General features: G+C 36.7%; 1 long non-coding RNA gene across 1 annotated transcript in view; it reads left to right on the plus strand.

The window, feature by feature from the left end:
- Positions 1-917: 917 nt before the first annotated feature.
- LOC121297927 overlaps positions 918-11,915 on the plus strand; it is a 31,045-nt gene continuing 20,047 nt past the window's right edge. The window contains exon 1 of the long non-coding RNA XR_005947241.1: positions 918-1,013. This is a non-coding gene — a long non-coding RNA (uncharacterized LOC121297927). The remainder of the gene's footprint in view (positions 1,014-11,915) is intronic.

The following is an 11,915-nucleotide window of genomic DNA, read 5'->3' on the forward strand; positions in this document are numbered from 1 at the left end:
TCTAATTTACAATGAATACCGGGTGCAGGGGATAACGAATAATTAAACAATTAACACAAAAGACATCTCCACATTCTCACATGTTTCTATTTTTTTCTTTTCTCTAGCAGGGAGGAAATTAACCCTCTCCCTGCTCACTATATATATATATATATATATATATATATATATATATATATATATATATATATATATATATACACGAACTAACTTATTCGAAACACTGGGTTTCGCAATTGGGATTATTGGTAGTCTGGATAAATGTAATCCAGCATTGACATTTTCTGAAAAATCGGATCAAAAGATCCAGATAAAAGTAATCTCGATTACAAAATCACTTTGAACTAAAACCGGCCCCAGATGGCATTTCAGCAATGCATTTCTGAGTATTACAGAATACTTGTGTATTTTAGATGCAAAATACTTAAACATTAGCATTTGCATTACAAATTACTAAAATACAAATGTAATGAAAATACATATTTCAAATACATGTATTTTCAATACTGCCCATCTCTGTCTACAGCCTTATACTTGGCAGAAAGATGTTAGGAAAGGCAGAGGCTTCAGTTTACGACACATCTACTGTATTTCAGTAATAAATTCCTTGAAATGGCAGTTTCCTGCCTCGTACAGTAGGGCCCTTCCATATGCTTTACCATGATACTACCACCTCATTGTACTTCCCTAATGGCAGTTTCTTATTCTGTGTTTAATTCAAACTGTTCATAATAGACTTTGTGTCAAACAGGTTAATCTAATTTTGAATTTTATTGGCAGGAGGTTTTATTGACATGTTGACAAACTACAAAGCAGCATATATGGGTGGAGCCCTGTGCTTAAATCAATATTGATGTTTGTCACTACATCATTTGTGATAAATTCTTTGTCTTTAAAAAGGAAATGCACCTGAAACAGTGAATAACTAAGCAGTTATTTCATTGGATAAGATTGCATTGGTTCTGCTGAGCAGTAACACAGTCTTGTTTCTGGGAAGACATTCACGAGAGAAGGTGAGCAAAAACCATCATTAGCTAGGAGATTTTGTTTGATTCCATTATCTCTCAGCAGAACCATCGTTTTTGGAGGGGAACATGAAAATTTCCTTCAGTTAAAATGAATTATTTATGTGGCTTTTTTAAAAATGTTTTGGTATGTTTTCTATGGACTCTCGTGTACAGTATCACAATGTCTGCAGATTGTGTTTTGAATATTCCCACAGAGAAAAGTGATCTAAGGCTCAACAAGTCTATGCAATGCCACTAATTAATGGGTAGGCAACAGATATCTACACTAACTATGAACATCTCAGTAATTCAATAACTAATAACAATCCCCTGAAGACTGTAATTGATCTAAAGTCTTGGATAGAAACTTCTACTGCTGTTTATACACACTGCTGTTTGAGACTGTCTGTACAGACCCCCTATCCAGATACTTGCTTATCTTCTAAAATCTGATAGGATTAAACTTGAAGATGGGGTGGCTGCATTTTCTAAACAGATTTGTTGTAATGACTTTGTACTTGAATAGTATGTGTGCATCAGCTTAGCTGAGCAGAGAAGCTTATGTATGGAATGTGTTGCCAGTAGAAAGTTGAACCTCTTCTAGCCACCTTCAGTTTAGAAAGCTATTAAAAACTTTGCTTTATCAAATAATATTTGGGTAACTTTAGAGAGCTGGAATGGTTTTAATAATTTAATACATTGTTATAATTGTATAAGTGTGTGCAATATATTTACATTGTCCTGTGCGTTCTAGAGTATTTATGATGTACCATGTTTTTTTTTTTTTTTTTTTTTTACATCGTACTCTATATGTTAAATGCTTTTAATGTTTTTTTTTTTTTTTTTTTCTTGTACAGCACTCCCAAGCCAATTATCGAGTGGCGCAATATAAACATGCAAAATAAATAAATTACATCGGGGTGCTTGATATGCAATTAGAAAACAAACCGATTGCTACAGTTAATGTTAATAAGAAAAATATTGCTCATCAGTACACATCTTGAATTTGTATCTGTGCCTCAGATTGTAGTGGAATCTAAATGACTCTGGAGTGTTTTTTTATGGTACGATGTACTCTTTTTTTTTTTTTTTTTTTTTTTTTTTTTTAATGTAGTTGTTGCCAATGATTTTTACCAGTTTTTTCCACAATTTGGAATCGCCAATTGTGTTACTATAAATCCCGGTTCACAGCTGCAACCCTTCCTACCTTCACTGTAGAGTATTCCTGGTTTACAGTTAAAATGTAAATAACGAAAGAAAACATCACTCTATTAATCATATCTCATTTAATTCCTTTCCTGATAATCCAACACTGCGTGACTTAAAAGAAGACAATAGCAGGCTTCTTCAAAACTCTGTTACCATAAACAGCCAAACAGAAGGTGCTTTTGCAAATTCACATATTCACTTTGGACAAGACTATCATATCAAACCGCTCAATTAACATTCAATAAGAAATATTACGCCACGACTATGGCTTTTAAAACAGCTAATACATCACATTTAAGTGTGTCACTGCAGAAATCAATCTCCTGTCTTTTTGCTGTCACATTTCAGTAATATTTTGCAAGATTTGCTTTGTACAATGCCACATGGGCTTTTATTATCACTGAATACAAAAATGTTGGAATTTTTCCAAACTGTTGATTTACACGTACCCTTTCCAGCACCGGAACGCTCCACTGCTACACATTCTCCTGTTATATATTATATATGTTTTTTACTCCACCTGCCTATATATAGATGAACCCACTTTATATCACAAATTATTCGTGCACAGCAATCATGATACAAAGTGGGTCATGATATAAACTGGGTTTGCCTATGACAGCAGATTACAAGTGCGAGAAAAAAAAAAAGAAAGAAAACGGTTTTGTACATTTAAACAAATGCATATAGTTTAGGACAAATACGTTTTGAATCATTAACTAGAACGAAACAGTTTGCATCATCTAAAAAACGGCATGAATTGTCGACTGACGAGCGCTAAATCTGGAAAAAGCCATGTTAAAATAGTAACGCTTTTCTACACATGGCACCCCTTAGTCAACAATTCTTGCGAGGGCGGTCTTAACAGGATACAGTTCAGTGCAAAACCGCAACGTCGAGCTCGGGTTCGGTAACAATGCTCCACTGTGCTGCTCAGCTGTATTTGTATTATTTGTCAGTCTGGGTAGCACTGCGCTGCTCAGCTGTATTTGTATTATGATTATATTAAATATATGATTATTTTATGAGCCCCATGAAAAAAATCTATAATAGTATGCATGTTACATACATATCATATATGCAACATGTACTAAAAAACGTTCATTTGTATATAAACATATTGTATATATTATTGGTGTGTATATTAATCTCTATTATCAATATATGATTATTTTATGAGCCCCATGAAAAAAATCTATAATAGTATGCATGTTACATACATATCATATATGCAACATGTACTAAAAAACGTTCATTTGTATATAAACATATTGTATATATTACAATACAATTAAATTATATATATATATATATATATATATATAGTACCAGTCAAAAGTTTGAGTACACCTGCTTGAAACCAGGTTTTTCGTGGTTATCTATGCTTTTAACTGTATAAACTTGTCTATAAACACTTAATATTTCATTATATGATACGTGTACTTATATAAGCTGATAATCATAAGTGAATTGCATTCAAAAATTTAATTTTTAAATGAAAATGTAAATCTTGTCAATTTCAATTAAATGGTCACCCAAAGCAAGGGGATTTCAGTCTGAAGCCCAAGTCAGTTAAAAGTCTGAAATGTGTATAACATGGTGTTAGAACACTGGCCTAAGTATAAAAGTGTCTTTGTTAGATGTTCTCTGAGTTAACTAGCATGTTACCTAATTAACCTTTTGTCACCAATTATTGTTAACAGGTGAGGGTCCATGATTACTATACTGCATATATATATATATATATATATATATATATATATATATATATATATATATATATATATATATATATATATAGGTAGCATAGACACAAGTTTGTCATTCCTGAATGTAAGAGCAGAAAATGGCAAAATATGCTCAGTTAAGCAAAGAAAAAATTAATTACTTTAAGAAATGAAGGTCAATCTTTAAGACAAAACACAAGAACTCTGCAAGTGTCTGTAATTGCTGTGGCCTAGACCATCAAACGATTTGAAGAAACTGGCACTCATGAGGACCGAATAAGGTCAGGCAGGCCAAGGGTGACCTCAGAATCAGAGAAACAAGTTAATTCGAGTCACAAGTCTGCGAAACCGGCGATTAACTGCCCCTGAAATACAAGCTCAGCTAAATGCTACTAGAAGTACAGATGTTTCAACATCAACTGTTCAAAGGAGATTGCTTGAAGCTGGCCTAACTGGAAGAATTGATGCAAACAAACCATTGTTAAGAGTGCAGAGTAAGAGGAAGAGACTTGCCTCGGCCAAAAAACACAGAAACTGAACGTTTGAGGAGTGGAAGTCGGTCTTATAGACCAATGATTTAAAATTTGAAATATTTGGGTCCAACCGCCGAGTATTTGAAAGACGCAGAGAGGGTGAGCGCATGAGTTCTGCATGTGTGGTTCCCACTGTCAAGCATGGAGAAGGCAGTGTCATGGTCTGGGGTTGCTTTGCTGGTGACAGAGTTGGTAATCTTTACCAAGTCCAATGCAAGCCACCATTGCTATCATAGCATACTTCGGAGGCATGCCATTCCATCAGGATTGCGACTAGTTGGGCAGTCCTTCATTCTTCAGCAAGATAATGACCTGAAACACACCTCAAAGTTGTGCAAGAACTATCTGGCGAAGAAGGAAAGTGAAGGACAACTCAATCTAATGACCTGGCCTGCCCAGTCTCCAGACTTCAATCCCATAGAACTTGTATGGGACGAACTGGACAGAAGAGTCAAAGCAAAGCTACCCACAAGTGCCCTACATTTCTGGAAATTGCTGCAGAAGAGCTGGGAAGACATGTCGATGATTTCCTGCTGAAACTTGCCTCGTGTTTGTGAGGCTGTTATAAAGGCAAAGGGTGGCTATTTTGAGGAATTCAAGATTTAGAGACAATTTTCAATTTTCTTGAATATTGCTTTGCTATTCCTTTTGTTTTGTATATTGTAACATGTGTTTTCATTTTGAAGTATTTACAGAAACGTATATTATGTAAAACATTGTCAATTATTTAAAAAAAAAAAAAAAAACTAGTTTCCAGCAAGTGTACTCAAACTTTTGACTGGTACTGTAGTTAATTGTGTTTAAGTAATTACAATTTGTTCCCATTAATAAACCAGAAAAGCTTCATAGCTTCAAGGATAACTGGACCATATACAGTTGCTGACAATAGTTTGCACACACTTTGCAAATAATGTGGCCAATAGCAGTCAAACTGTAATAAAACAGATATCAACAAAAGGATTAAGCATATTAAATAAAGTGACATTATTTAAAAAAAAAAAAAATGTCCCTCACATGTTGAGTCCATATATGCTGTAGTTTTCTTTTGCTTTTATTGCACAGTTCAGTCAACTTGGCATTGATTGCAGAGCCAATAACAGCCTATATGGCATATGGCATTAGGCCACTTCTGCAATGTTGCTCCTTAAAAAGGAAACATATCACAATTCAAACCATAATTTGAATAAGCATTTATAGAAATCAATGTTTGTTTGTTTTTTGTCCATGCTTTGAAAAGACCATTCTGAATAGAAAAAAAGATATTGCCAGTAAGTATCAATGCCACTAGTATAATACTGTAACCCATATTACAGCGAGAAAGAAGCATGCTAACTAGCAGACCCTAAAATGTAATTTGTCAATTAAAAAAGACAAACCATTCTAAAGCAGATCTGAGCTCTGTGGAGTCTTTGCTCTTCGCTCTCAAGGTACTTTTCAGCAAACTATTCTAAGGGACTAGTGCACACAAAGACATTGCTATGTGTGAATTTTGGCTAAAGACCACTTAAGCACCTGGATGTAAAACAATTAAGGGGTTTTATAAAGCAAGTGAGGTTAAACTTAAGCTAATATTGCATTTACTTTTTATTTGTATCTAGTTCATATCGTGTGCGGACTCAGTAAGTACAAAACATCTGGGGTGTGAAAGGTTCTTACCAAAAGGTTCTGTTTGTTTTGCCGCATTGCAGCACAGAATCGCTTGTCGCATCACATCCGGTGCGGTACATCCACATTGCGGTACCTGCTGTCACTAGTAGATCATTAAAACAGACTCCACAGTGTTGAAGAGGAGCCTTAAAAAGATTTAAGATAGTTAGAAATCCCAGCTTATCCTATCCAGGGAGATTTTGTTTTTGGGCAACAAAATAATGTAAAATGTGACTAATCTACTGTTAACCCTGCTTGTTGCGCTCCACATGAGAGTTCCATTAGGTATGAGTGCAGAGCATTCATTTCAATGCAACATTCTGATTGTATGGCCCTCATGCAGTCATACTGGTAAATATATGGGTCTATGACAATTCACCACCAACAATTCATCACCAGCAGTTCATCGCCAGCAGTTCATCGCCAGGTGCAATTCATCACGGAGGGTACATTATCATATCACAGCTGTTTAAAACACTACAGATGAAAATGACCAGTGCAGCACTTGTAGGTAGCTACAAATTTTGGCACTTCTAATGTTAAATTAAAGGTTTGAAAAGCAAACTTGTTATTTTTGTTTTGTTTTTTTGTTTTTTTGCTTGTTTGTTTGTTAATTAGTTGGGTGGACACAAACTAGTAAAAGTTAGTACATTATGGGTTTTATTTGTGTAACTTGTAAGTGAATACGTACTGGATCTGTTGTTTATGATATTATAGCTCTATTTGTTTTTAGCACAGCTTTTATGATATATTGTGGCCTTAATGAATTAAGTTCGTGATGAATTGTCGCTGGTGATGAATTGTTGGTGATGAAAAGTGTGTGACAAATTGATGGGATAACAAATAGAACAGCCTGACCTCACAGTAGAACAGGAGCTCTTATTAATGTCTGTTATTAATGAGAAAACTCTTATTAATGTGTATTATTAATGTGAAAACATATTTTCATCAAACGCAAAGTTCTTTTCTGTTTATCAGATGTTGAATTAGTTTACTTTATACTTTTTATTGAAAATCACATGAAATGGCATAAAATTAAGTTTATTTAAATGCATTTTTATAAACAGCAGTACTTAACAGTTTATAGATATTTTAGGGCTACTTACTGTGTAATTAATGATCCTGTGGAAGGGTGTGGTATTCACTGACAACAGGAGACAGAAAGATGTCATTGAAAACTTCACACAGGTGCCCAGTTTTATTGTGTTCATTCTTTTTAATTCTTACTTTAGCCCGCAGAGGGCTCTGTTGTCCGTGGCTGGAGTACCGGCAACGGTAAACAATTCCACGGTTCTACGAATACTGGTGCACAGTCCAATGCAGGTGCTCTCGCAGGACAAAAGATAAAACTAAAAAATAAAACATAGTAATAAAACTAAAAAATAAAACATAGTAATAAAACTACAAAACAAAGGTACCCCGACCATCACTACCTGCACGGCTCAGGTCTCCGTCCTACACTCAGGTGTTTCCTCACTGCCCTATACAATACAAGTACTTTCCCCGCTGCAAAAAAATCTTTCATTTCTTTTTTTTTTCTTTTTATGTGGTGGTTTTCTCCAGCCACACTTGGTCCGTCCATAGCGCTTCCACAGGCTCATATTTGTCTAGAGGGGCAGGGAAACAAGGTATTCATTTATAGGCCCAGCAATCCTCCCCCCCCAAGGCCCGCCTCCCAGCCACACAGAGAGAGGGAGAGCCCACACACCCTCTCCCCCAACTCTCTGTGTCAGGAGGATCCCACATAAGAACATAAGAACATAAGAAAGTTTACAAACAAGAGGAGGCCATTCAGCCCATCTTGCTTGTTTGGTTGTTAGTAGCTTATTGATCCGAGAATCTCATCAAGCAGCTTCTTTAAGGATCCCAGGGTGTCAGCTTCAACAACATTACTGGGGAGTTGATTCCAGACCCTCACGATTCTCTGTGTAAAAAAGTGCCTCCCTATTTTCTGTTCTGAATGCCCCTTTGTCTAATCTCCATTTGTGACCCCTGGTCCTTGTTTATTTTTTCAGGCTGAAAAAGTCCCTTGGGTTGACATTGTCAATACCTTTTAGAATTTTGAATGCTTGAATTAGGTCACCACGTAGTCTTCTTTGTTCAAGACTGAACAGATTCAATTCTTTAAGCCTGTCTGCATATGACATACCTTTTAAGCCCAGAATAATTCTGGTCGCTCTTCTTTGCACTCTTTCTAGAGCAGCAATATCTTTTTTATAGTGAGGTGACCAGAACTGAACACAATATTCAAGATGAGGTCTTACTAGTGCATTGTACAGTTTTAACATTACTTCCCTTGATTTAAATTCAACACTTTTCACAATGTAAACCTTGTTAGCCTTTCATATAGCTTCCCCACATTGTCTAGATGAAGACATTTCTGAGTCAACAAAAACTCCTAGGTCTTTTTCATAGATTCCTTCTCCAATTTCAGTATCTCCCATATGATATTTATAATGTACATTTTTATTTCCTTCGTGCAGTACCTTACACTTTTCTCTATTAAATGTCATTTGCCATGTGTCTGCCCACTTCTGAATCTTGTCTAGATCTTTTTGAATGACCTTTGCTGCTGCAACAGTGTTTGCCACTCCTCCTACTTTTGTGTCGTCTGCAAATTTAACAAGTTTGCTTACTATACCAGAATCTAAATCATTAATGTAGATTAGGAATAGCAGAGGACCTAATACTGATCCCTGTGGTACATTGCTGGTTACCACACTCCATTCTGAAGTTTTTCCTCTAATCAGTACTTTCTGTTTTCTACATGTCAACCACTCCCTAATCCATGTACATGTGTTTCCTTGAATCCCAACTGCGTTCAGTTTGAGAATTAATCTTTTGTGCGGGACTTTGTCAAAAGCTTTCTGGAAATCTAAATAAACCATGTCATATGCTTTGCAATTATCCATTATCGATGTTGCATCCTCAAAAAAATCAAGCAAGTTAGTTAGACACGGTCTCCCTTCTAAAACCATGTTGACTGTCTCCCAGGACCCTGTTACCATATAGGTAATTTTCCATTTTGGATCTTATTATAGTTTCCATAAGTTTGCATATAATAGAAGTCAGGCTTACTGGTCTGTAGTTATCTGTTTATTTTAAGAGCTCCTAGTCCTTTTAACACTTCTGCCTCAGTTATGCTAAAGTTATTTAAAACTGGATAGGAACTGGATGACATGTGGGGCATGTTGTCCGTATCTTCCTTTGTAAAAACTTGTGAAAAGTAATCATTTAATATATTTGCTATTTTTTTTTCTTCATCTATGATTTTGCCATTTGTATCTCTTAGACATTTTACCTCCTCTTTGAATGTTCTCTTGCTGTTGTAATATTGGAAAAAACATTTTGGAATTGGTTTTAGCCCCCTTAGCAATATTCATTTCTATTTCTCTCTTGGCCTTTCTAACTTACTTTTTGACTTGCGTTTGCAGTTCCGTGTACTCTTTCTGTGTACTTTCTTTTTGGTCCCTTTTTAATGCTCTGTAAAGTGTCTTTTTTCGCTGAATATTTTTTTTTTAATTGATCTATTAAACCATTTTGGCAATTTAGTTTTACATTTAGATTTGTCTACTTTAGGGATGTAATTGTTTTGCGCCTCTAGTACTACATTTTTGAAGAACAAGCATCCTTTTTCTGTGGATGTTTTCTCTATTTTACTCCAATCTACTTCTGTTAGTCTCTATCTCATACCTTCATAGTTTGCTTTTCTAAAATTGTAAACCTTAGCTTTAGTCATTACTTTTGGGGTTTTAAAAAACACTTCAAATGAGACCATGTTGTCGTCTGAGTTTGCCAGTGGTTCTCTGACCTCTGTTTTCGTTATTCTGTCTTCGTTATTTGAAAAGACTAAATCAAGGCATGCCTCCCCTCTAGTGGGTGCCTTGACAAATTGTGTTAGGAAGCAGTCATTTGTCATTTCCACCATTTCTATTTCATCCTTCGCGCTACCCACCGGGTTTTCCCATTTTATATTGGGGAAGTTGAAATCCCCCATTAGTATGGCTTCTCCTTTGCTACACACATTTCTAATGTCATTGTATAACAGATTATTTTGCTCGCTGTCTGAATCTGGCGGTCTATAGCATGCTCCTATTATTATGCCTTTTGAATTTTTGTCCGTTATTCTGACCCATATTGATTCGGCTTTATTTTCTTTGTCCAGGTTTAACACCTGGGCTTCAAGACTGTTTCTTATGTATAGCGCTACCCCTCCTCCTCTTCTGTCCTGCCTGTCTTTCCTATACAGTGTATACCCACAAATATTATATTCGTCCCCATCACTCTCAGACAACCACGTTTCTGTAACACCTATCACATCATAGTTACCTGTTAGTGCAGTAGCTTCAAGTTCTAGAATTTTGTTTGTGATACTTCTAGCATTTAGATAAATACATTTAATGGTTGTCTTACCTGAGTTGTTGTTCTTGTTTTGATGCGGTCTCCCTTCTGTTTTTTTGTTGATTTCTCCCCCCTTCCTTCCTAGTTTAAATGCTTCTGAACCTGCTCGAGGATCTTTTCTCCAAGTAGACTGGTTCCCTTGTTATTTAAGTGCAGTCCGTCCCGTCTATACAGATAGTCCTCATTGTAGAATGTGGTCCAATGATCAAGATAGGTGAAGCCTTCCCGTGTGCACCACATCTTCAGCCATGCGTTTTGATTAATTATTTCCAGCTGTCCATATGGTCCTTTGCAAGGTGCCGGTAGTATACCAGAAAATACCACAGTTTTGGTTTTCTCTTTTAATTTCCTTCCTAGCTCTCTGAATTTGTTTTGCAGGGATTTTGGTCTGTCTCTTCCAATGTTGTTTGTACCGATGTGGACGACTACTACCGGGTCGTCTCCTGTTCGTTCTAGGAGCCTGTCCACGTTCTCAGTGATGTGCTTGACCGAGGCTCCCGGAAGGCAGCACACTGTTGTAGTAAGGGGGTCCAAACTGCGAATTGAACTTGCTGTGTTTCTCAATATGGAGTCCCCAACAATCATGACCTCCCTTCTTTTTGCTGTCTGGTCACCACTGTCAATAGGGTCCTGGATGTTGTTCCTTTCGTTCTCTTGTTGTTGGTTCTGCTCATCAAAATTCTGAAGTGACTCAAATCTGTTGGTTGTTTTGATTTCTGGTGGTTGTGTTTGACGAAGTTTCTTTTTTTTCCCTGCTTCTGCCTACCTGAACCCAGCTGTTCTGACTTTCTATCTTCCTGGTGGCTTTCAGTCTGTTAGGGGTGATGCAGACTTCCATGAATTGTGGGTGTGCCAGCTCCTCAAGATCCTGTTGCTGTCTCATTTCTTCCAGCTCCATTTCTAGCATACTTACTAGTTTATGCAAATCCTGGATCGCGCGGCACTTTACGCACACTTGGTTTAGCTCCGCTGGGTTTTCTCGGATTTCCCACATCAAGCAGGTGTCACAGATTACTGGCTTGAAGACCATGTTGAGGGTTTTTTTTTTTTTTTTGAAGTTTAGTTTCTTCTGCAGCCGTCAACCTGCTTTCAAACTGCTTCTAAACTGCTCTGTACTTTTCCACTCCTGTACTTCTCTCACGCTGTCGCTTCCACTCACTGTCGCTGGGAAGACTGCCTCGTTATTAGCTGTGTTGTTCTGCTGTGCTGTTGACTCCTCCCCTCGCCCGTGTCTCAGAACGGCGCTGAATTTGAATCAGCTGCTCCGAGTTTCAGCTTGTTATAAGAAAAACACACGCGGCTGTTTGACTTTGAGCTGCAGTGTTTCCCCAATGTCCTGTGTTTTCTGATTAAAGCAATTAAAAGATGTAATTTCTCCTTACTGCTTCTAA

Source organism: Polyodon spathula, chromosome 23 (assembly GCF_017654505.1).
Source record: "Polyodon spathula isolate WHYD16114869_AA chromosome 23, ASM1765450v1, whole genome shotgun sequence".
Lineage (NCBI taxonomy): Eukaryota > Metazoa > Chordata > Actinopteri > Acipenseriformes > Polyodontidae > Polyodon > Polyodon spathula.